General features: G+C 40.4%; 2 long non-coding RNA genes across 2 annotated transcripts in view; one reads left to right on the top strand and one right to left on the bottom strand.

The window, feature by feature from the left end:
• Positions 1-1,319: 1,319 nt before the first annotated feature.
• LOC121673992 lies at positions 1,320-25,838 on the bottom strand. The gene is made up of 4 exons (XR_006019391.1): positions 25,762-25,838; positions 13,524-13,529; positions 7,756-7,758; positions 1,320-1,330 (listed from the first exon to the last, which is right to left on the bottom strand). It is a non-coding gene; the product is annotated as an uncharacterized LOC121673992 (long non-coding RNA).
• The window catches only part of LOC121673991, a 28,859-nt gene continuing 21,655 nt past the window's right edge, over positions 18,640-25,843 (top strand). Inside the window, exon 1 of the long non-coding RNA XR_006019389.1 lies at positions 18,640-19,090. This is a non-coding gene — a long non-coding RNA (uncharacterized LOC121673991). The remainder of the gene's footprint in view (positions 19,091-25,843) is intronic.

The following is a 25,843-nucleotide window of genomic DNA, read 5'->3' as shown; positions in this document are numbered from 1 at the left end:
ACCAGTGCTTCAAAAATGTACAACATCCACAGGAACAGGGGAAAGAGGAAATAAAAACATTCTGAATATATCTAACCTGACCAGAACGTCAGATAATGCTCCATTACAGCAATGCAGACATTACAGTAATTGAAGACTTACTGATAATAGATATCTGGCAGAGAAAGCCCTTCTTGCCTTCTGCAGGATAAAATTTCATGTGGGAGATCCATGTCAAGGAACAATCATTCTGCCCTAAGGCATTTCCATGGGGAATGCAGATCATTAGGACCGTGGTACCAGATGGCATAACTGTAAAACCTCTTCTCTATGCCCTAGTTATCCCTGATAATCTGCCGGGCTGGGTTTATACGTGAACTGTGTACCCTTTTTCTGGACAACCCAAGTTTTTTGTTTCTAGCTAAGGTGAGGAATTTTCTCGTGTGAGAAAGTCAAACTAAGAACAAATCAGACAATGAGAACTGTCAAAATAGTGGGAGATGCTTTTTTTGGAAACAGTAGAGCTTAGGCCCAGTAGATGTATATCTGATTTTTACATTTTAATTATCTGCAGAATTCTTTCCTGATATTCTTTATTACTTCATTTGGATAGACTGTAACTCTAACATGTTATAATCTGTGTTAGATTGCTATTCTGGAGGTTCACTCTAGTTCTGAACTTAACTGAAATGATGAAGCAGTCACAGGCTCTGACCCACAATGGACCCTGTGTCTTAATTTGGCATGGCAGAGTGTTTGCTGATTTGCTTTCCTTTGGGTATGTGGAGCCTCACAGTCCAGCTGTCCTCAGCCCTGAGAGCTGTGCTGAGTCCCCAGCTAGGTTAAGGTCATCCTCCCACAGAACATCTCTACCCTCACCTTCACAGATACCCTGATTAATAATCACATCTTTCAAAGATTGGAAGTTCCATTAGGTTTTGCGCATCTTTATTAAAGCTCTTTAAATTCAAACCATTTTGCCAGTAGATATAGTACATGAGATGTATACCTCTAAAGACAGCCCATGGCCAAAACCTTCAATAATCACCTCTAAGTTTTGCTGTCTCATTTAAGAGAACTTTTAACTCTAATAAGAGACTTTAACAAGTTAGAGCCTTCTTATTCCTTTGGCTAATTCCAGAAGTTTGAGACTGATTTCCATGAGGATTTTCTTCTTGCCACTCTGCCACTTCCAATTCTCTGGATGGTTACAGCAGATAAGCATCATTAGCAAATCAGTAGAGTTTGGCAGGCTGTCTTCATTTTCCTGCTAGGGCAGCATTATGCTGTCACCAATAGCCCATCAGTTTTCTCAGATTTCACAGCAGACACTGAGGCACAGCTCTCATCTCTTCCAAATGAATTATGTGGTCCAGCTGGATCCAGTCTTCTTGGAAGAGCACATCCTATGGCTCATTTTGGTGACTGCAGGGAGGTGAACACCACTGGCTCTGCTGACGCTACCTCAGTCCTGGCAGTGATGGAAGAAAATGAAATATAGATGGGCACTTGTGCTGTGCAACTTGGCAGGGCGGGATGGTGTTAAGGGCCCAGGGCAGTGCACTCTGGAAAGCTCTGGTGATGGAGAGCAGTACACTCTGAGCAGGCTCCAGTGGGTTAGTTCTCCTTTCAGGCTGTACACAGTATGTGAGCCAAATGCTGAGCTCTTCTGATGTAATCAGAAGTATAGAGTAACAAACCTAAGTAAGTTTATAGCCATATGGAGACTTGATAAAGTCAGACCGAGTATATTGGTTTATACAGATAGCTCAGACTGTCACGAAAACACTGCATGACTGACAGAAAGCAAATAATATTTTTCTCACAGAGAATCAGTTGCTTGATAAAAAATAAATACTTCCAAAACACACAATACTCCCCACAGAGAATATATTATGTGTCTAGTATTAGTTCAAATGAGCCTAACTTAACAACTGAAAATACTTGTGTGACTGAGATGTGAGCAGTAAGTGTTAATGATGTTCAATTCTGCTAATTCGCAGATTAGTTATACGCTGTGGCTTGTATCGCTAAAAATACAGAAGAGATCTTCTCAGTCAGCTTGATGAGGTGGTGGTACATAGCTTCTTGCAATTCTAACAGGCATTCCAGAACAGGATGTATTTGACATGTGCTTTGCTAAGATGCTGGATGAGCCAGAGGAACCTGCAATTCCCACCTCTTCTCCCGCAGCAGTCCCAGCTCCCACCAAGGTGGCCTCCCTTCATCCAGTGACAGCACAGTGACATCTCCTCTGACAGCGACGGCTCATCGGACAGCTCTGAGAAGGAACGAGTGCAGCAGTTCCTGGAGCTCCACTAGCAGGTACCACATCTGGTGTGGTGAGTTGGGGATGTCCAGTGGGTCCTTCTGGAGCTTGGTGGCCTCAGGGTCATGGCTCAAAGCCATGGACTTTCCAGCTGTATAAGAGTGACTGTCAGCTGCCAAGGGCTCCAAAATGTTGGGTTTCAAGAAAAACACAAAGAAATTGGTGCTTTTCAAGATGGTCCTTCCTGTTAGGACACAGAAGGTGGTTCCCAATGGCAGAAATTTGCTGTCTGCACTTGGGCAATGTCTTAACAGTTGGACCTGGGGACACGGCTTGGGTGTGATGATGGTGGTGTTGGGTTGATGTTGGACTCCATGATCTAGAAGGTCTCTTCCAACCCAGATGATTCTGTGATTCTGTGCCTCATGTTATGATAGATACGGTCACTTCTGGCAACATTTGGTTTTTATTCAGGCACTCAGCTTTGCAGATGCACTTGAGGCAGACTGACATGCGACACAGCTCATGATGTGGTGTGTCTTAACTCTGACCTTTAAACCAGCTGTGTCAGCTCACTGCTCAAAGCAGCTGAAAATATCAGACTGCCTTATAGTGTAGTCCAGATGGGACTCAGATGAGTTTCTTAGAACAGTTGGCATCTCAACTGAAAAAATCTTGCAGATAATCAGAAAAAGATTGAAAGATCAAAATAAAAAATAAATACAGGAGGAAACCTGAAGCCTTTTGCATTTCCCTGACTGTAATGTATTTACTTTCCTGAGCTACCTCAGTCTGGTTGGACTTTTTTTATTATACTGCACCCCAACCCTAATATGTGTTAAAATACTTAGCTATAAAAAATATATTTAGATATGAAAGTTGTTACACAGTAAGTGCTTAAGACAAATACCAAGGCTGCATGCAGAAAGATTCTGTCTGATTGCCAGGGTTACACATTGTGGAAGCAAAGCTAAATTTGGAATTAACATGAGAGAAATGTGAGCATAGAGAGCAAGGTATTGAAGGAAATTAAAAGGATGATCACATAAACTTGGAAGATACTACATTACTGAAAATATTCATTATGCCTGAGTTTTGTTCTAGGTCAGCATCTAGAGCTTATGCTGAAGCTGGTCAGAGTCATCTGGTTCTGTGAGTATTGCTCAGTCTTGATTTAAGTAATACAAGGTTCCACTGCTCTTGATAAATTTCTGATTTTGTAGATTATTGACTTTGCTCTTAGTTATGCTTGATTATTTTCTAGGAGAGTTTAGCTACGGCTGCTAATACTGTTTAGTGAAATGCTGTCAAATTTTTTGTGTGTCTCTTCCAAAACCTGCATTTTGCTGATACTAAAATGCTCTTCCCTGGCTCCAAACAGTCTCCACTCTCTGAGTGGGCACTTTGAACTAATTGTGATGGTACTCTGATATCCCTGGACTGTAACTGAAGATTAGCAAATTGAAGGCAAAGGGTTTAGGCATGGTTAGATTAAATATAATGGGTAGAATATGACATGTAATAATATTCCTAATAAAAACATTGGAGTATGGGTCTCCACTGGCTATTGAAAATCAGCAGCAGAAAACATGAACAGTATACATTCTGGCTCTTCCTGACTGAAGCCATCAGTTCTCCCTAGATCTGTATTATTCATCATGGATAGAGCTCCTCAAAATAAAGTCCCCCAGGCTGTGCAAGTGGTACATAATGAAACCATAACAGTTCTATTAAGCCTACAGATACTTAATTGTATGACTGAGATGTACCAGTTCCTTGTTCACAAATTTCAGTCTGCTTGTACTTGAAAAGGTCCATATAGTGAGTTTTAAATCTGATGCCCATTGCTGCTACTCAACTTGATGCTGGATTCATTGCTCCTATGTGCAAAGGGAAAGGAACAAGAAATAGTGACTGACCTCAAAAATATCCTTCATAATTTGTATATAAACCCTGTGCCCGCTTAGTTATCACTAAATTTCACAGGGAAAGAAATAAGAATGCTTCAAATGGATTTTGTTACTTGAAAGAACAAAACCACTTAGGATTATCTGACTTGGTTGGCTTTCCCTCACTTTAGAATCTCTAGAGCTGATTTTTTTTCAGTTTGTAGCTGTTAGATGATTAGCCTTGATCACTTTAGAAAGCAGTGTAAGACTTTTCACCACAAAGCCTGTCTCCAAGTTTTTCATTCTTTTTTATGTATAATAAAAGCTGGTAAGAACTGCAGTTGAAAGGAAGGAAGAAAAATTATGAGAGTACAAATAAAAAAAAAATTATTCTTTGGATTTTCTTTGCAACACGAGTTTGAAAGAATTTTGACAGAGCATTTAAAGAGACAGGAAATAAGAAAGTGAAAAATGTTGAAAATATTTTGTCCTCCAGTTATTTTTGACACAAATGCAAAAACAAGGAAGAAAACTCGTTTATAAGTTAGAAATCATTTTTTTACACTACTATGCATTTCTTGGTTTTTAATCAAAAATACTGAGGAAATTATGCTGAGCAAGTGAAAGGACTTGCTTTTGTTTTGTTTTAAAACACCTGGGTATTTTGTGTTGCCTGTTGTCAGCATATCACAGAATGGGTCAGGTTGGATGGTAGGGTCCAAGCTCCCTGCTCAAGCAGGGTCATCCCAGAGCACACAGCACAGGATTGCGTCCAGACTGTTCTGGAGTATCTCCAGTGGGGGAGACTCCACAGCCTCTCTAGGCAACCTGTTCCAGTGTTTGGTCACCTGCACAGCAAAGTTTTTCCTCAGGTTCAGGAACATCTTGTGCATCAGTTTCTGCTGCTGCCTTTTGTCCTATTACTTGGCATCACAAGAAGAGCTTGACTCTTCTTAAACAAAAACATTTAGTTGGGGGAGAAGGTCTAATAATTGTTTTCACTGTTAAAGGCCCAACAGTCCACCCTGTAAAGGAAATGCTAAAAATCTCCCCCAGTAGGGACAGTTAGTACCTGGCATCTTGATATGTTCAAGGTGATAATAGTATCCAATACCTTAGTTTTATTTGTTGTGGGAAAATGTTACTCCCCAGTATTTTCTTTCACACTTTAATATTTGAAAATTGAATCAATTTTTTTTCCCTCTTTTGTAAATCAGTATAAAAAGCCTACACTATCCACATTAAAATTATAACTGTTTACTTGGCTTTTCCTACCCTCTTCAGCATGAATTAGGTGGGCTGAAACAGGCTTGCTGGGTCTGGATTCTTGTTAGATATCACTAGATAAACAAGGTCAGGTATGCTTAGCATTTGATTAAGATGTAGTTAAAGAAAGTGTAGGATACGCTAAAACTTTACTAATGTTGAGGCTTTTTTCTCTTATCAGTGTAATACCAATTCCCCAGATGACTGGAGAATATACTCCACAAGACACCAGAATGCTGAGGTCAGTAATGGCAGGCTCCAGATGAGCACAAACACTACCTCTCCTTCCCCAAGAACAGAGCATTAGCTTGATGCATGGGCTCATTTCTAAGTTCTGTAATTCTGTCCTGCTTGTCTGCACTTCCCACTATTTCAATGGATCACAGTGTTGTTTTCCCTACCGTGTAACACCTTGGGGAGTGGCAATGGGAGCTATTAAATGGGCTGTTGCTTTTCATCTCTGTGGGAGCAACATACTAGTTAGATGAAGTTACTTGAGAATTTATAGAGTGCACTGGAATCATTTGGGAATGTAGAACTCTCAAGTATTATAAATATTTTTGTAACTTACTGGAGTCTGACATCTCTGATGGAATTATGATTATTTACAAAAAATATCTACAAAACAATATTTCTCTGAATTAGTCTTTGCTCTTAGCTCCAACTTATTGAAACAGTACTTTGTCACAAAATTTTATTTTTAGAATTTCTAGGCTTTTCCTAGGGTGATACCAGTTTGTACCTCTGCAGCCTCTAACACTGTTGTTGTTCCTCCTCTCGAATTCCTGTACATCTCCAGCCTCTGCTAAAGCTGCATGCAGGAGACATTCAAACAAATTACTGACCAGACTTCTTGAGGCAACGTGTCTGGGCTTTTTGGGTTTAAGATAATATCTTTTTCCCTTAGGTTTATCCCAAAAGATGAATGACTCTTATATTTCTCATTTTTCTTGAGGTTGATTATAGTCCGTGTTGTATCCTGGCGGGATGGAGTGGTGATGGGAAAAATGTGCTGTGAAGTGCAAGATACTAACTTTTTCTCTACTGATTTCTAAGATATGCCTAAACTGATGCAAACAAACAATAGTCGTCCTCTCCAACCACTTCCATCCCCTCTCCCTGTCCTTACTATCACTAGGCTTCTTCCTTGGCAGCGTGTAAACTGCTTCTCAGTGCCTGTGAGCAGCTTCAGGCACTCAGACAGTGAAAGCACTGTATAACCTCCCAAACAGCCTGCAGGTATCCTGGCTAATCCAGCTGTGGTAGAGCTGTAATTTCCAATATTGTCAGCAAATGCTGGGAAGTACTTATTGACTGAGATTTAAATTGTTTCAAAGCTCTACAAGCTGTTCAAAACCAACTTCTGACCTGCTACAGCTCTGAGTGTGGGAGTCTTAGCTGTGTGAGTGAAGGCTGAAGTATACGAGCATGTGAAACAGTATTTATAAGGGAACCCGTGTATTTCTAAAATAAACAAAAGTAGCCTAGAACATTTTCTGAAGACCTATCCCTAACCCAATGTCTCATCTATATTAATGAGCATCAGGAGCTGAAGCCATTTTCCTGTGCACTTTGTGCACTGCGTTAAGGAAGCTTAGCCAGTGCAAGCAGCTAGGCTGGAGTGAACTACTGGCCATCAAAAAGATTTAAGTTGCTTTAAATAGAGTTGTGGGAATCTGAAATACTTTAATCGCCTAGCTTGCAGCAAAGCTTTTGCAGTGTCTGGATTTATTTATACTCTCCTCACATCCTCTAATGCAAAAGATAATGATAACATTCCCTTCTACCACACTAACTTTACGTAATTACTGTACAAAGCTTTTTGCACATGTCCCCAGACTTAAAGCATGGTGACAGGACTGCCTGTACAGAACAGAGGATCTGTTCGCTAGAGTAAATAGGAGATGAAGAGTCAGGATTAGATACATATTATATGAATAAGCAATATGTGTAAAACAATTACTGTTGTGAAAGAGTAGGTGGTTCATTCAATTTTAAAGTCAAAGAATTTGAAACTATCCATTAGCTACAGCATGGTAGGTTTTTCCTGCCCTTGGACAAGGGTAATGACGAGGTGGAAATCCCCTTGCCATGAGGAAGGCACCAATGTATTTGATAGACATTACATAATAACTGCCTCTATAGTATCCACCACAAACCTTGTTTTGGGTATTTCAGTGACCTTGTTGAGATCCCAACTTGTGGTGTTGTATTTCCCACCGATTCATTTATTAAATGCCTTTCACATTGTCCCCCCCCCACTTTCCCTTGCCCTAGCCCTGGTCACTCCCTCGGGTTTTCCCTATCAGTTCCTGTACCTCAAATCTGCCCATGTACTGCCCCTGAGAAAACCCCCTGCGCCCAGATCACAAGGTCTCTCTGCCCCTGGGAACTGCTTGAACATGAAGTAACATTAAAGGTCCTCAGAAGCCCTCGTGGAGAGACCCTTCTCGCCTCCTTTGCTATCACTGTGTTGCTGAGCTGACAGCTAGTGGGAGCAGGTAGGCAGGGCCGTCCAAAAGGACTACAGGAGGGCGAAATGGCCGCACTGCCCTAAGCAGCCCTGCTGAGCTCTCAGGGAAAGCTGCAGCTTGCTAAACTAAACCTAGCACTGCAACACCGACTCAGTCGCTTTTGTCGTTACCATGATTTGAACTTGAACTGCATATTTGCCTGATACAGGAGAGTGTGGGACGAAGCTCTGATCGACCCAGCTTCAGGGTCCCAGTGTTGGAACTCTCAGTAAAGCACACACTGCCCTGCATGTCCTGCTCCAAAACATGGACTGCTGAATTTAGCAACAGGCAAATATGGATGAGGAGCTCTTTGTCAGAGCATTAATAGGCCTTACAGGCCCCAGCCTACCCAATTTGTGGTCTCACTCATCCCACCAACAGCCCATGTCAGCCCCCTGGGGCTATCAGCCCCTGTCCCTGTGATGCCACAGCCCTGCTCTGCTCAGCTGTGGGTCCTGCTGAGCCAGGGCTGCTCCTGGTGTCCCCGGTGTCCTGCCTCTATCTGGGGCAGTGGGAGCAGCCCAGGCTGCCAACCCCTGCTGCCTCGGGACACCCCACACCACAGGGAGATGTCAGCTATGGCTGCACCCCACCATGTCCTGTCAGTCCCACTTCCAGCTCACACTGGGTTTTCTTAAAAAAATGTGAAATGCAGCTGGGTATTTCTTTTTACCAGAAGGGTCAGCATAAAGCACATTTGGGAATACCCTTTCACACATTACATGCAGGGAGATCTCCCTGTAGGATGAAAAAACTGTTTGTCCTGCGGGGCTGGTCCCAGTCTTAACTGGCGTATCTGCATTAAATTTCAAAACCCCCAACACAGCTGATTCCTCCACGTATCTTTTACTTTAGTGATCTTTAATTTAAGTTTTTCCTTCATTTATGACATCCACAAAAGTTTGAACTTTTAATCCCCAAGGGGCGTCCTGGATTTAGACATGTCAAGGTCCTGCTGACAGTGTGTTCCGGTTTGGCCAAATATAGAAATATATCCTCTGAGAAATGGCAGGTCACAACCATCCCTTCCCCCACCAGGTTTGGGAAAGATAAGTTTTCCTCGAAGGAAAGTGAAGGAGATAAAAACTATTTATTTAACAAACACACAGGAAAAGGAAGATAATGCTAAAGTAATGAAATCTTTCACCGTGGAGAAAAAAAACCTGGGAAAGTGTTCGAGTCCTCCCTTTGGTCTCCTCGGAGCTGGGGCTTGGCCCAGGGCCAGGCCCTCTGTGCTCAGTGGAAAGTCCTCCCGATGTGCTCTGATATTGAAGCAGCCCAGCAGAAAAGGGAGAAAATCTGAAATTCCAGGGAAGGAAAAAAGTTCAACTCTCAGTGTGTCTCCAGAGAAAAGAAGCTGAAAAACTGGCCAAAAGCTGACTGGAAAAAAAACCTGCAAGCCGGGTGCTTCCTTGCTCCCCTGCCACAGCTGGAAAAAAAGTCGCTATCTCTGTGTGACCTTGAACAAGCTGCAAACTGCTTTGGAAAAGTTTTGCTCAGCTTTTCCTTCCCCCTCTCAGGCTCAGTTTGAAGGCATAGAAAGGCACAAGAATTAATTTCTGGGCATAGGGCAGCAATATGGGATACACATCATAAAGTCACCCCAAGACACAGTGAGGGAACAGCTGGAGTTACTGATTGTCTTGATCTGGTCATTTTTTGTGTGGCCACCCAGGCCTGTTAAAGAGCTGCCAAGTTGAGAGAAGAGAGCAGACTTTCCTGCACAAGAAACTTCTGAGATTTTGCTGCTTCTCTGAAGTCAGAAAGCAGAGAATAAACAGCTTAAACAAAGGCTCATACTGTTGAGGCTCTTTGTGGACCAAATACAGATTTTCTTCTTTCTGCAAGGAACAACAAGTTCAACAAGGAGCTTCAGCAATGTGAAGAATTACTCAGCAGGAAAATTTTTTTTCGTAAGGGCCAGTGAGAAAAAAGACTGGATTTGACTGATGTACTTAAAGTTGTATATCATACTTCTGGTAAATGCAGAAGTGGAGATGAAACTGTTGTGTGGATTTCTGACTTCCTTTCCCTCTTCCCAAGATGGCCTGGACAATTCATGCAGCTAAGCTGGTACTCCACATGACTGCTTTGCTTTGCACACAGTGTACCATGCCCTGCTCTATCTCAGCTCATGCTAAACTTGGTTGATAGAAACATAATGGTCCAGGATCTCTCTTCATGGCAACTTCCTGTAACATGCTGAATGGTAATTTGGTATAAAAGAGATCAGTAAAATTCAAGTGAAAAAAAAAATGGAATACAGATTTGAATCTTTGTACTGAAAATCATGTATTTCCAGATATTTCTGTTATGGCTTCAAATTTCATGATTTGATTTTGGAAGACCCCTTCTCCGAAAACTGATATTTTTTGCAACTATTCTGGTGACATTTTATCCCATTTTATCAGTAATTGAGACCTATCTATTTCCTAGAATTTTTCTCAATGTCTCAGAGTTGTGTTAGGTTAAGAGAATTTTAAAAATACAGCAGCTAACTGCTTTTCATACAGCTATAAAACCAAATGTAGTGTTAGAAAGGATGAATAGGACCCACATTCAGCTGCTATTTGCATATTAATTTGCCATAAAGAAATAAAATTTTATATGCACTTGCAATAACAGGCAAGTGTGAAAAAAGGTTTCTTAGATTTCCTGTGTTTATTACCTTTTAGCCAAGATTTTTAGAATATGCAGTGCCTATGTGCAAGATACAGCAGGTGGGCTTTGTGTTTATCATTAATCCTTTTGAAAGCTGGACATTTGGAATGTCCACAATTAAAAAGTCTCAGTGTTGTCTTGTCTATTATGATCTGTTTCTCAAAATGGCAGAGGTTCACAGAATTAGTATAAAGAAAGCAGTCGAACATCTGTTGGTCTGATACAAACTGGGAGCAGTAAGTCCTTCCCACACAAAAGCAGCCATCCACATTTCTCACAGTTCTACACAAAGTTCAGATAGTTGGGTCTTTCAACAACAAATGAAGTTAGAATCAACAGCAGTCACTGTCTTGCCTGACCCATCTGTTTTTGTTCGCCATTCAGTGGAAAAAAAATTAAAATGGCATTGTAAAGGCCTGGTTAAAGTACTTCTTGATCTCAGGTACCTGAAAGCATCCAGGGCAGATGCAGCTTCTGTATTAGTGTGATTTCATCAAACTGATAGTTCTTCATCTGGAAATTGGCACGGGTCTCAGCTTTGTGTCTGTGTATGCACACATGCACATTGCATCTGCAGTGTTGTAATGCAGTTCATTAAGCATTTGCCAACATTTCTCAATACCGAGATCATTAATTTGGGACCATGAACAATAAAGAGGTAAATCATGGCTTAAAAGCCACACAGCATGGTGTGCACTGCTTAAAATGTCCCTCTTAGTGTTTGTTCATTTGACATAATACTGATAGAAATTCTCAAATATGATCTACACCAGAGAGCAGTATTAGGGGTATCACTATAAAAGGTAGATTTCTTATGCTACATTTTTATTCAAATTTATTAAAAGGCCTGAAAATTTCAAGAGCTTCTGCATAATGTATTAACATTTAAAAGCCAGATCAGAATTCTGTCTGTTCTTAGTGCATTGAATGACTAATGGGATGAAAATCAGGAAATCGGGGCTTTCATCCACATTTTGCTGTTTGTTTGTACAATTTTTTTAAATCTGTTTGTTCCTTAGTTTCTCTAAAAAGAGGAACATGTAACTTGTCCATATTTGTAAAGTATTTTAATACATCAACTAAATTTGGTCCATCGATGGAAACTTTTATTTATCATCTCTTGTTCAGTGCCGGCTGCTTGTGGACATTTGCAAAATGGATTAATCAGATGCAGGTGAACTGGTGCATTTGTGAGATTATTTCTGTTCAAGAACTAATTAAAAAACCTCAAAATATTTCTGAAGATGTTGAAAGAAAAAATAATGTAAAATTTAACGAAGGACTAAAGTCTCTAGAGTGTAATGAGCAAATCTTGAGGAAGATAAAGACAAGTTAAATACATGTGATAAAGTTGATCAGTTTCTTTATCTGTAGACTGGGATTAAGAAAATTAATGGCTTCCCAATAAAGCAGTGAGAATTCAGTCATAGCTACCCTGTATGCCAAATATGTAAACAAATTGATAATTGTCTCTTTGGGTTTTTTTAAAGTCACAATAAGATGGCAGTAAGGAACTGAGACTTCCTTTAAAAAAAAAAAGTGGCTTCAAATGCATGCATATTTACAAAACGATTATTGGCTCCTTCAGGTGATTTGTTCCCCTTGATATCCATGACAGAAATTAGGTAGACTTTGCTGGAAATAGGATCAGATTATTTTTATGATGCATCTAAATCTAATGATGTTGGTTTTTGGAATTCATATGGGAAACAGTTGGCAGTACTCAGACAGATTTATGGACCCTGACAACACCCAGATGTATACCAGGAACAGTAGACAAGCAGCAGAGACTGCAAGTGAATATGTAATGAAAGTCAGAGGATACAGTTCCTGGAAGTAATTGAAGACATTTGGATGACAATCCAGTGACCTTCCTGCCATTGGTTCCTTTTGACAAGTGGCAGACATCTGCCTCCTCTCCCTCCTGCCACCTTGCTGTATGTCTCACAAACATGCATTGAGCTGTAGAAATGGAAGTTTCAGGGAATTCCAACCCAATCCATTTAGGAGTTAACTCATGGGGCATGTGCATTTCATTACAGCTAGTTTCATGTAGTGATAATGAGCAGCCATGTGGCATTGCAACTTACTGCTTATTTAGAGCATAAAACAACTTTATTCCTGCAAGGGCAGAGCCAAATGTTTTACAAGTAAACAGTCTGCACATTTCAAATGAGCTGTTTCTATAGTTCTAGCACTTTATAGTAAGAACCGAATAGCATAATTATAGGTAAGGAAGTGGTGATGTTGGGAGGAGATGATGGAAGTGTTTTTCAGTAAACAGGCAGAGTTGAGAGCTTGCATCCTCCTGCTGCCAGAGCTCCACAATGTCCCCCGGAGCCAATGAAGGAAATCTTTAAAACATAACACACGATGAACATATCCTAGACAAAAGCATGTAACATAAAATAGACTTCAAGTGTGCTTGGCCCATAATTAGCTTAGGAGATGTGGACAGGAGTCCTCTGACTGGAGCTCAAGGTTGGCAGATGGCTGCAGCCATGTAAGTAGCTCTGAATAGATTACTTTGGAAAATGAAATCAAAATCAGTAAGAAGTAGGGAGTGACAGGGTGTTTCTCTTTTTTGTTGCAGCAGCTCTGGTTTAAATTGATAAAATAGCTCTATTGAGCTGTTTTCTTCCTTTCACACTGAGGAAAATTTGAGGAAGGCTGTTCTGTGGGCCTGCACAGGTACTATGGGGTCTTGTCTTGTATCCAGTAAGAAATATTTTAACAATCACTTGCTCCTGTACCATATATAGAAGAGATTTTTGTTTATTTGATAATACATATTTATATGGAGAGCATGAAACTAGAAACTGGTATTTGGACATGTCTCAAGATATGCTATGTAGACAGACAATGTAATATATTGCATAAAATGTTGCACCAGTTGCACTGCAATCCACGGTACTCCTCTCTGAAATTATTTTTTTGTGTCACCATCTCCTGTCTCATTAGTAAGAAGTTAATATGAATATGTTTATAATGTGCAGAAGGGGCTTTTCAGTGGTGTGAAGCAATTATGTATAATCCACATCACACGGGGCGTTTAGCCAGCCAGGGTTGTAGGCAAGTGCCATATGTAATTCCTCAAGTGCATGATACATCATGGCTTGAGACCCGAGCACATTTCACCGCACACATTGCCCATCCGTTTCTTGTTTTTATCTGTGGTTTCTGCGTGTTTCTCATTGCAAACTCTCTGCCTTCTCTTCTCTTTGGGAGTCACTTTGCTGATTATGGCTACTATCAGCACAACCAAGAGTGGAAATGATGCCATATCCTCATTTAATGTAAAATTGAAGGTTATGTTTCTGAGATTGATCTGTTATTATGATGCCCAAAAGAATTCTGCAAACCCAAGGAACAATACAGCTCCTTTGTTAGCAGACTAGAAAGAATAACCTTCAAAGCAGTTGATGAAAAGGATAATTTTTCCTCTCGTCTACATTTTCAGATGTCTGGTATATTCTACAAGCTAAAGAGATAACTGTTCTGGTTTATCTGCCTATTTATTTCTCTTACAAATTCCTCTTTAAGAAAACTTTGCAGTTCATTTGAAGGTTTATTACATTATGAATGACCGAGTGATTATTTGCTTCTCAATCACCAAATAAATCCAGGCAAATGGACCAAACAAATAGGACTATGACATTTTGAAATTGAATTGCTTCAAATTGAAATCACAGTTGGATTTCTGCGTGGAGTGTTCCACTGAATCTTCAATAAAATACACTTTGTGGGTGTGCGTGACTGAAAAAGGTGATGAGTTACCATTGCAATATTGGAGACAGAAGTCTCTAAGCCAGTAAGTGTGTGATGAGTATTTTCTCCTAAGATACTGGAAACTAAGACTCAGTTCTACTCTTTTCAGCAGGATCAATCCCATGTTTTCTGGTTTTCCTCCTCTCTGTGCAGGTAAGCCTCTGACTGACCTGTTTCATTTTGCATAAATAATTAACCAGCTCCTGAATCTGGGATTTGAGGTGCTTTCTTGAAGGTAGAATGTGATTTTTGCAGTCTGGCTCCATGGCTAGAAAATCTTGTATCATCACCAGCATCCGCCTCCCAGCTGTGCTGTGGATGTAGCCATAGAAATCTGGCCAAAACTATCTAGCAGGTGCACTGGGCATGTAGGGATCTAGGGAATGGCTGCAACACTTGTGCTTATAATTATCTTAGTCATGAACAGTTTGTGGTCTAAAAGACACGCATAAAGCTAAGGCAACTGGAAGACTCCAAACTATTATATGGTTGCATACCTCCTGTGTGTTGTCAACTCTTTTTCTGTGTGAAAGAGTTGGTCATCTGATTTTGTGAATAGTTGCTAACACATATAGTGGAGGAGGAGCTCTGAATAATGAGAAGTTAGAGATGCCAGTTACCGTGAGAATATGTAGCTGCTTCATGCTTGAATAGCAAAGGCAAAAAAGAATCCACTTTGGCTCTTCTCCCCTGTTCTGTAGGGCCCCGCCATCACTGACAGTGACCCATGGAAGTGCAGAGCATTTATTACCCAGTGAGCAGGGGTAGTCCTGGCAGGAACCAGCAGCACTTCTGGTACCGCTCTTTGCAGATTACTTTGAGATGACTAGTAAAGGTTCCCAAGCCATACAGCCCTGAAGGAAAGTGATTATTACAGTTACTTCATGTTTTCCCTTTTGAGAAGACCACAAATGGAATCTCAAGAACAAACAATCCCTGGGTATTGGTTTGGGTTTGCTTGGATTTTTAAAAACATTTGGGTGTTTTAATTCATAAGGAACTGTCCTTATTAGGTAATTTTTACAGATTTGGTGAGTGCAGGGAGGTACCTATGTTTGAGATTGCTGCTGATACTGCCAATGATACCAGTTTGCGAGGTACAAGCTACTTGAATGGAAGAAAGAAATGTTAATGGAGTCTTACTTTGCAGTTTTGAATGGACTTTATATTAATCATAGTATTGACTTTATAATACTTTTCTGCTAAAACTGTCTTGTACACTTTTAAAATCAGGTTCAAGGAAAGTACAGATATAATTGGAGAAAGAGTATTATAATTAATACCATAGTTTCAAAGCAGTTAAAAGAGGCTAGATTTCTGGATCAGTTTGACTTAGATCTGGAGGTTCCATATAATACAAATACAACTCACTTTTAGTAGAAAGATAATTGATAGACCTCTGCTTCTCTCCTTTTTAAGTCACTATTATATGCTTTGCAATAGGAACTACATATTTGCTGAAATTTTAAAACTGCCGCCACTCCTGGTTTTGCCAGAGGCTAAATATGTTTGCTTTAGAACACACTTTAGAACAGTACTTTTGCTTGTCAGGGTGTCCTTAGCTGTAGTTTGAGAATGATAGCATCCTTTTATTTCAGTATTACAAAAAAAATTCCTTAACATTGATTGCACTCAGGCTGAAGGTGCTGTGGAAATGCAACCCTTGCCACAGTCATGCTAAGTATTTGGTTCTGCGCATGATGAGGTTTGTGCATTCTAAGGCAGGACACAGTTCAAGACCTGTCCTCTCAGCTGGACTTGGCTGTTCTTCCTCATCATCCTTTCCCTTCAGGAGTGCTTGGTTGTGAATCCCAGTCTTCAGTCCCAGTCTGTATCCCCATTTGCAGCAGAGGAAATGTAGCACCCTGAACTCAATTCTTGCATTCATGTGTCTAAACTACTTCACTGAGTGTGCCTTTACGTTCCCTGCTAATTTATTGGTTACTATCAGCTCCTTTTCTGGTGTAGTGTACCGCTGCTAGGGGAGAGAAGTAGCAAATCTGAGACAATATCAGCCAAAGACTCCAAATTTTGTTTTGCTACTTCGCTGCACAGGAACAAGACACAGTCTTGTTTCAGACAGTGAAGGTATCTTGCAGATGGAAATCCAGTGCTGGTGATACACTGTATTCTTATCCTTAGCTGAATTTTAAATACATGGCATGTCAAAATGTAAGTATAAGCAAGATCTGAGACTGCTATTATTAGGTTTTTAAGTCTATCTCCCAAGTTTGAGTTCAGTGCAGGACAAAAGATAACCAAATCTAAATATATTAGTGTTTTACTTGTCATCGATGTAAATGTTAGACATTTTCAGAGTATGGGACTGTGCATCAGTACAAGTCATTAGCTGTAAACTCCTTTACTTTATGCAGTGTCATTTGCTGTGGGATTTGCATACATTTTTCTAATGACTCTACCTGTCAGCTGCCATGGTTTCTGCAGTATTTTCATGTTTCACTGTTCAGAGTTAAGAAGGCTTATGAGATCTTGGATCATTTATCAGTATTCAGTGTGGAATTTCATTATTCCAGGATGGATTATGGAGGCACAAACTGTTACTCTAACGGCTTCATTGCAAGTGACTAACAATGTCTTATCAGGGACATTTTGTGTAGCTGTACAGTTTGTTTAAAAAAATATGATGTGGGGTGTGCAGTGGACAAGATACCAACATTTGTTTTATTTGTATTCTAGGACACAAGGGTATTAAGGAGAAATGAAATGGCAGCTGCAGCTGTTGTAGGCGTTCCCCAGAGGGATAGAGCTAATAGGATATATGTCTTCATCCACAGCTGAGTTAATTTTGAGAGCAGAGGATGAAAAATGAAACTAAACACATACCACAAAATCTTGGATAACAGGGGTGGGAGGAAGTAGCCACCCTCATTAATCTGTGACATCATTGTGATAAAGAAGGGAAATCTTTCCACTAGAAATCCTAAAAGAGAAGATTTTTTGAGGCAGCCGAAGTATTAGTCTGTCTGAAAAAACATTTTGTGGAACCGTATATCTAATGGGCAGTGTTTAAAATCTGCAGATATTATACATATAGATTACTGGAAAAGCGTTGCTCAGAAACTTTAAATCTTTTATAGGCCTGGCATCAAAGGTTGTATTTTCTATGTTTATGCTGTAGATGAAATGTGGTGATAGCAGTACGAAGCCACAAAATCTACAAGAGAAATTTAGCCTTTAGTCAGGCCCTAACTTCATTCTGACTAGATATATATTCTGCCTTTCTTCAAATATGGTGTCATTTTTTTAATGGAGCAGAATGCAACTTTTCATTTTTGTCTTTGAGAAGTTTTCAGTCTGTCTCCTAGATCTCAGGGTTTATTTCTCTCTGGAAATTTGCCAGGTGCAATACTGTGGAGAAAAATGCCTCAAACCTCTCTTTAATCTTCACTTATCTCTCCCACACAAAGAGCATGATTCACAGCAAAATGCCCTCATGTGCAATGATTTCTCCCCTGCACACTGATGGACTTGAAGCTGCATCTTTTCTGGAAATTCTGACAAAAAATTATCTCCCAGAGGGGCAGATTCACAAGCAGGGATGATGTCATGGGTGCTATGTAGGCAAGACTCTGATTTACCACTTGGTACGCTAACATTACACAGAACAGGTTTAGAAAAAAGCATGTCCATCTACAGCTTGGCTCTCTGAGGCACAGTCAGCCTAATGCACCATTGAGTTCCTCGAGTTCCTTTTTTAAACAGACTGATACTTAAGGAGCACAGCAACCTTGTCCTCTAAGGTTTCTTACTACAGGATTTCCTTTTTATCTCCATGGTCTGCCTCTATAAACCTATGGAAATGCCATGTTCTGCAGCATTCAGGTCTTTACAGAGAGCTGTCCAAGTAGTCTTGGGCAGAATCAAAGCAACAGATGTGTTTCCAGAATCAAATGGTAGTTGATTTTGTGAAGTATCATACATTCCATTTATTTGCTACGGTAAACAAAAAATATGTGCTCATGCTCATTTGATCAAACTATGGGGTTTTGGTTTTTATTTTCATTTTTCTGAAGCATCAAAAATAAGTTGCATTGATTCAGTAGCCTTTTGGGTCAGTTTTCTTCTTCTGTTTTGTCCCTGAGGAAATAGTGTAGAAACTGGTGCTAAGTGCTTATGGAAAGAGAGGTCATGCTGGACCAGGAAGCTCATCTTTTCCTTTGGTTCCCTTCCAGTCTTGGAAATGTACCATGCTGGCTAATAGGAAAGTCTTCCCTTGATACAAACATCTTCCGTTCATTTTTTCCCCCATCATTGTCACTTTCCCCATCAGCATAATTCACTGTACTAATTACAATATAATTAGTTATTCTAATTTCCATATTAAACCCACATATATTTCCTTCTGTTCTGCAGAAAAAACCAAAAAAAGATATGCACCTTAAAAGTAATCTCTGAAGATCTGAGGCAATATTCTAATGGATCAGCAGGTACAGCTGCAGAGCAGGGCTTACCCAACAGGGAAAAGAGGGGGCGTTTCTGATTTCACTGAAGCATGCGCAGAGCTGCTCTGCACCATGGAAACTCTTATCTCAGTCCCTGCAGTGGAAGCAGTGAAGGATGAGGTTGTTTAAGTGACACAAATTATCTCTCCATTGGAGTGTGAGGTTGAATTTTTCAAGCCCAATGATCAGAGGTTGCAGTAGCTCGGCATCAGCACCAGCTCCTGCAGCAGTACTTGACACTGCATGGACAAAGCCTCCCAGATGTACACACTTTCCAAGGTAACCACTTGTCTTTCTGCAGCTGAATCTTTGCAGGGCAAGAAGGCAAGGGAGAGAAACAACCAAGCAAAGAGAGAGAAAGCAATCAGTAATCCTGAAATGCTTTCTTTGTGTTCTGGTAAATTGCCTCTTGAATTTAATGGGGCCAAGTCTGGATTCTGGGTAGGAAGAGAATTGTGCCCAGATATCTGAATGTAAAATTCAGTGTACACGTGATACTGAATTGAGAGCAACATTTCTCATCATGCTGCAATCCCTGTTCTTAGATGTTCCTGTTTAAAAGAAGGGTGTATCAAGATCAGTTACTGATATAGCACCCTGCTTGGTTCAAGTTATTGTTTTGTTAATTCACTGTAGTGAGATAATGGGAGATCATAACAAACCTAGCCACTTTTAGCACCTCAGGTGCTTCTACTGTCCATTAGACAGACAGGTAATTGACAGTGACACAGCAGTGTCTTTGAACAGGGAGCTACTTGTTCAGGTTAAAAAGCACTTTCAAGAGAAGGAGTCCTTTGATAAAACCTACTAAAATTAAGATTTTTTTTTTCCCCTTGGGAGAATGGAGGAGCTCACTCACCTTGCTTCATTTCCAGTGCCACACTGGCTGTGCTGTGGAGGCCAGGAACTCTGTCAAACAATATATTCTACAAGACTGAGCCAGAGCAGCCATCTGGAGTGAAGGTGTAGTGCTGGCAGAGAGGAAGGTGAATCCTGCTAAATACTCATGAGATTCTGTAGGATATGGGAAGAAAAGTAGCAGGGCAGAGAGTGATTTGAGCCTGAATGTGATCAGTTCTCTACTTTCCCCCACTAATTGCTGAATAATTTGAGCAAAGGTTTTAAAGTGTGAGAGGTTTGGGCGTCTTGTTGGGGTTTTGGTTTTCATTCGCTAGTGACTTTATAAAATAACATTTATGGTTAAAGCAATCAAGAACTCCTGTCAAAATTGCTGTGCTCTGCTACTGGTTCAGCCATTGGCTTTGTGTGTGATGGTGAGCAACAAAACCCATTGAATACTTCAGGTTATTCATAATAGTTATCATCCTGTGAATCAGGATAATAATACAGTACAGCTTCTTGGAAATCATTATGACCAGGCTTTACTCAAAACGAGAATTGATTATTTACTCAAACCACATGCCTGGTGAAGTAATCTATATGAACTTTTTGTTTTAAAATAGCCTTCATATTATGTTCTGTTTAATGTTTTGGCTCTTCCTTAAGGGAAAATATTAGCGAAAACTGTTGTAAAACTGATTAACTCCTTCTAGTATATTTGGTGATATCTACGACTTTCATAGGTAGAAATTGTCTTTGTGCTCATAGCAGGAGGAATCAGGTGTAGGTAAGCACATCAGCTGCCACATTTATCTAGTGCTTTTTCTGCAAACATTTTTTCAAATGACAGTAACCCAGAATTTTAGGGAATGATTGCCTTACCAAATAGGGCAGCACAATGAGAATGGAAGTCTAGAACAAAACCACTGATACTATGGATCAGCTGTCTACACTATATACCTTTCAGGGGATTTCATTCCAGTCTACTTCTAGATCAGTCTTGAGAACTGAGTTCCTGTTAGTGGTTCATCCATTATCTTCCAGAATTCAGGTTGTGTGTACCAAGACATTTTTCTGATGTGACCAAAACCACAGTAAAGTGAGTATTGCTAAGAGTTCCCTTCCAAAGTGCCCTCCTGATCTGACCTTAAAGACTCGTGTAGATACACCCTTCAGTTGATACTGAATTAGCAGTAAGTATTTGTGGAACATACCCATAAGAGGACTGTGCCTCCTCTGCTAAGTGTAGAGGAAGTATCTCCAAAAACAGCCTCTGCACTTTAAACCTCCCCTAAGGCCTCTGAAGCAGAGGAAATCTGCATTTATCTGTCATCTCAGTTAATTCAAACAGCAGTTATTTGGAACAAATCGTAATCACTCCTTCCCGTAATGAACGCAGATATTCAGATTGCCAGATGGATCTGAATGAGCGACAGCCTAATTATGGCTTACCAAAATAATAATAAAAAGCTTAAGTGGAAATATTTCTGCCCCTCATCTACAGTTAGAGTTAAAAAAGAGCAACTTAGGGAAATGTTTTGAGGAATGAGACCTCAGACCACTATGTAGCATTTGAGCCATGGATTCCGCCACATGGACCCTTAATATGGTGTAGCAGAAAAGTGTGATATTTGTATAGAAGGTGTATGCTACAGAATTATCTGTCATGTCCAGGTATGCTCAGCCTTTATACAATTTCCCTAAAAGACCTTTGACTCAGTAGCCTTAATTAAAAGTACCTGCTCATTGACTAATTGCTAGTATTGTATTCAAAACTCATCAATTTTCATAGTGATAAATAACCAAGACCATTGAACCAAGAGTATTCATGGATTATGAAATATGACCCTTTCCTAGTAAGTGGAGCTACAACTGCAGTAAGCAAAATGTCTTGGGGTTTGTTAGAAATCTGCGCAAAATCCAGTATTGCTAATGGCTTTGCACCTTCTGCTTTATTTGTCTGATTTGACAGAAGGTTTGTTTTCATTGCAATGATGCGGTTTCTTAGCAGCTTCTGTTGCTGTGTCTGCTTTAGATGAAAAATATCTGGTTTCACTGGAAATTCTTTATCTTATGAGAGGTGGGGAAAAGCAGTACAAACAATGGGCCATTGAGTGTCTGTGTGTTGGTGAACTGCACTGGAACTGCACAGAATAAGGACTTCAGAGAAATACAGGTTTTTTGGTTTTTTGGGGGTTTTTTTGCTAACTTGTTAAAAATATTATTCTGAGAGCAAACTTCCAGACTGATCCAGGCAATGCATGGAATAAGAGTCAACAAGACAGACTGAATATTCCAAAGAGTTTGGGGTTTTTTGTAAATTAATTATCTGTATCATGAATCAAAGGTAATAAGTACATCTTCAAGGTGCTAATACATAAGAAGGCTGTATCTAAATGCAATACTGATGTCTATGAGATGTAACTGTGCATAAATAATTAAATAATCTCTCTGTCTTGTCAAGTGGTGCATGTATTGCTCTTGGCCGTATTAACAATACAGAGGATAGAGGCTAGAGGCTAGAGGCTAGAGGAAACTGCTGTTTCTGGATAGCCCTGCTGTACTTCTGAACAGGGGGAGCTTTCCTCAGTGGAGATACTATCACATGCTCGTCTCAGCAGACTGTCTTTCAAGCCTCAGCAATCCCTAAGGCTCCTCAACAAGAAGGAGCTGACAATAAAGCGCTGGTTTCTTAGGTGAGCTCTCTTTCTGTCTTTGCTATCTTACCTGCACATGTTAACTGTCCTGCCAATTAAGGAATAATTCCTTTTGTATAATCCAGTTTCAGGTGCTGTCTAGGTATGGGAAGTTACTGGTGTATATTTAAGGAAACCAAAATGTCTTCTCTGTTCTAAGATGGTAGAAAGAAATAATGAGTCATCATTTCTCTCTTCTGTTAAACAGAAGTTAAGAACTTCTGATTTCAGGGGTTCACAAAGACACAAAAGTCTTACCTTTTTTTTTTTACTTTTTTTTTTTCATATTTCTAATTAGTTCTTTTTATCTTAGTTACATGACAGCTTTATGCCTCAGGCTCCTTCATGTCTGTAAAACAGCTATAAAAAGATTGCAGTCTAACTGTTCTCATCAACAAAAATCCCTTTCATCAGATAAATTACTACCTTGACCAATCCTCTGAATGACAGCCAGCATCCTGGGAGCACAGGAAGGGGGTGAGAAACATGGGGATGTTTGCAGAGGTAGGGTAGATTCTTCATATGATTTATCATCCGCCTTGCCTTGCTGACATTGCCCTCTCCATACTGCAGAAGCCAGCCCTACTCCAGTTTGACTAACATGGGATATAGCATCTTGAGAGCCCCATATCACAAGGTCACAGTAGTAACAGACACAAACCAAGAGCTTCTTTTGTTTCTCTGCTGTGCTTCTCAGAGATGGAAACTTTTGCTAATAGAGCTTTTCTGTGGTATACTAATGCTTCAACATCCTTAGGACAGTGCAAGGAACAGTGAAAATGCATTGTCTAAAGCCATAACCAAAATCCACATCTCAGAGGAATTCTCAAAAATTATACATTTCACTAAATGATACACTTCCCTCTAAGAACAGCTTCAAGTAAGGAGACTAACACTGTCCACGTTATTAACTGTTGTCTTCCCTGATGGAGGAGACGTTCAGATTTTTGCCAGGAGAAAAAAGGAGGCAAATGGGACTTTGTGCTTCTCAGTCTCCAGATAGGTGGTCATTAATTCTTATCTAAGGAGTACAAGCCTGTGTACTCTGTGTACTTATCTAAGGAGTACAAGGCGTGACCTAGACATAGCATAGAGCAGCTAGAAGACAACTTATCAAGATTTCACAGCCTTTTTAAAGGTAAATTACCCAATGAAAACTTAAAACGCAAGATATTTTCACTTTTTTACCAATGTCCAACAAGTTCCTAAATCACGTAGACAGGAACTGCGGAATTCTTTATCCAATCATCCCAAACTACTTCTACTGCAGAATATGGAGTAGTAGAAGAAGAAGAAGGTTTGGAGAACAACAACAATCCTCCATTTTTATTTTTTTTGCTTTTATCTATTTACTATGCAAATAGACATAAAAACTCTAAATTTTTCACCCTGTGATAATCTTACATAGTATTCTATCACCTAATTCACACCATTGTAGATTCAAATTCTTCCCAGAGGCTAGGCAAATTTTCCCATGGACAAAGGCCAAAACCAATACTGTCCTGGGGGGGGGGGATGTAAAACCCTTCAAAACAGGCAGAGAAATAGTCTCTGCATTCTGGGTTCCCACAGAGACAATCATGCTCCTCTTGCAGTTCTCCCCAGTTTCCCAGTCCTCAGGCATAGCAGCTCAGGCCCACATGTCTGCTTGTCAGCCCTCTTCCCTGCAGTTCTGTGCCCCAAACTTGGGGGGAAAAAAGGTGAAAAAAGGGCAAATGAGCTCGTCAGTTTCCATTTGGGAGGTGAAAGAAGAGCAGAGGAAGGGGAGCCCTTATAAATGAATTTTGGTTGGCAGTGTTTGTGCTGCTGCTGCACAGGGAAGGTTCTACCAGTTCTTCCTAGGCTTTATACTTCAGTGGTGAAAAATTGCTAGAGGTCAAAATACGTAACTGGAAAGCTAAGCCTGCAAGGGCAGAGGTTTAGTTGTGAGGTGCACTGTGGTACTTGTCCATCTGTACTTCAAGAGGCTCTAGATTTTGAAAAGCTATAGGTGTGATTCCTTCTGATGTTGGACACCCCCACCATATCTAAATGAGTTTGGAGGAGAGGTGAAGCAATACCTTATGACTCATTATCCAAGTTTAGGGCAATTTGACCATGATTGATCATTTTTAACACCCTTTGCAATGTATACTGTGATGCCACTTCAGGTTCTCCAGTTGTTTCTCACCTAGTGAACTGTAAAGTTCCTGATGTTGGAAGATCTGTGCTCTCTGGTTGGCAAGACACACTCTTGGGAAGGCACTGGAAAATTCCCATTGTAGCAGCTGGGGGAATCTGGGGAAAGTATTCAAGATTTATTTGTCTCAAAATTTGTAATGATGATGCATTTCTATTCCCTGCATTCCTCTACAACCCTATCATAAATTGAAAATGAGGGTGCAGTAACAGTTATTGACTATTTCACTACATATCTTCATGTAAACAAGAAAAAAATGTACTTCAGAAACTTTGAATAATAAAAAATGCATGTCATTTATTAGCTATTCCAATGAATCATGTTGCTATGAGTTCTGAAAAGGCATAAATTGTCTTCTTGTTTAAAATCAAGTATATTATCATATATGAGGGCTTGTTAGTATCTGTGAGCACAGGATTTCAAATTGCTTTATGAAAAGGAAGTGTTGAATCTTCATAAAAAATCTTCAAGGTAGGCTGCTTTTGCCAGTTACTTTGAAAGGAGAGAAACTGAAGAGGGCCATGCAACTTGCTCATTTGCTTAAGTCTGAAGAGAAAGACAGCACTTCTGCTTCCTAGTCTTCTATTTTGACCATGTGCATTTCCAGCAATTTTAAAGTCTGGTCTGCTGTACCTCACTAACATTCAGGTGTTGTCCTGTCTTAGAGATCCAGAAGGTTTAAGTTAGGGCATGGAAATTCAACTCCCGGGTTTAGTTGTGCTGTCAATTTGTGGAACAGTTGTGGGTCAAAACACTTCTGATCCTTGCTCTAGAGCAGAAAGCCAACCACATCCTGGGCTGCACGAAAAGCAGCATGGCCAGCAGGTGATTGTCCCCCTCTGCTCTGGGGAGACCCTAAGTAGAGTACTGTATCCAGCTTTGGGATTCCCAACACAGGAAAGATTTGGTCCTGTTGGAGCAAGTCCAGAGGAGGACCACAGAGGTGATCAGAGGTCTCAAGCACCTCTTCTCTGGAGACAGACTGAGAGAGTTGGGGTTGTTCAGCCTGGAAAAGAGAAGATAGTGGGGACAGACACCTTATAGCACCTTGCAGTACCTAAAGAGGCCTAAAAGAGAGATGGAGAGGGCCTTTTGCAAGGGCAGGTAGGGATAAGGACACGGGGTAATGGCTTTAAACTGAAAAATAGCAGGTTAAGGCTAGATACTAGGAAGAAATTCTCTATTGTGAGGGTGGTGAGGGTGGTTGCCCAGAGAAGCTGTGGGTGCTGCAACACTGGAAGTATTCAAGGTCAGTTTGGATGGGACTTGGAGCAACCTGATCTAGTGGAAGATGTCCCTGCCCATGGCAGGGGGGTT

Source organism: Corvus kubaryi, unplaced genomic scaffold, assembly GCF_017639235.1.
Source record: "Corvus kubaryi isolate FWS band 111438036 unplaced genomic scaffold, C.kubaryi_AGA036_p1.0 66, whole genome shotgun sequence".
NCBI classification, from domain to species: domain Eukaryota; kingdom Metazoa; phylum Chordata; class Aves; order Passeriformes; family Corvidae; genus Corvus; species Corvus kubaryi.
The sequence above is the reverse complement of the archived record's forward strand: the minus strand, read 5'-3'. Positions and strand labels throughout refer to the sequence as shown.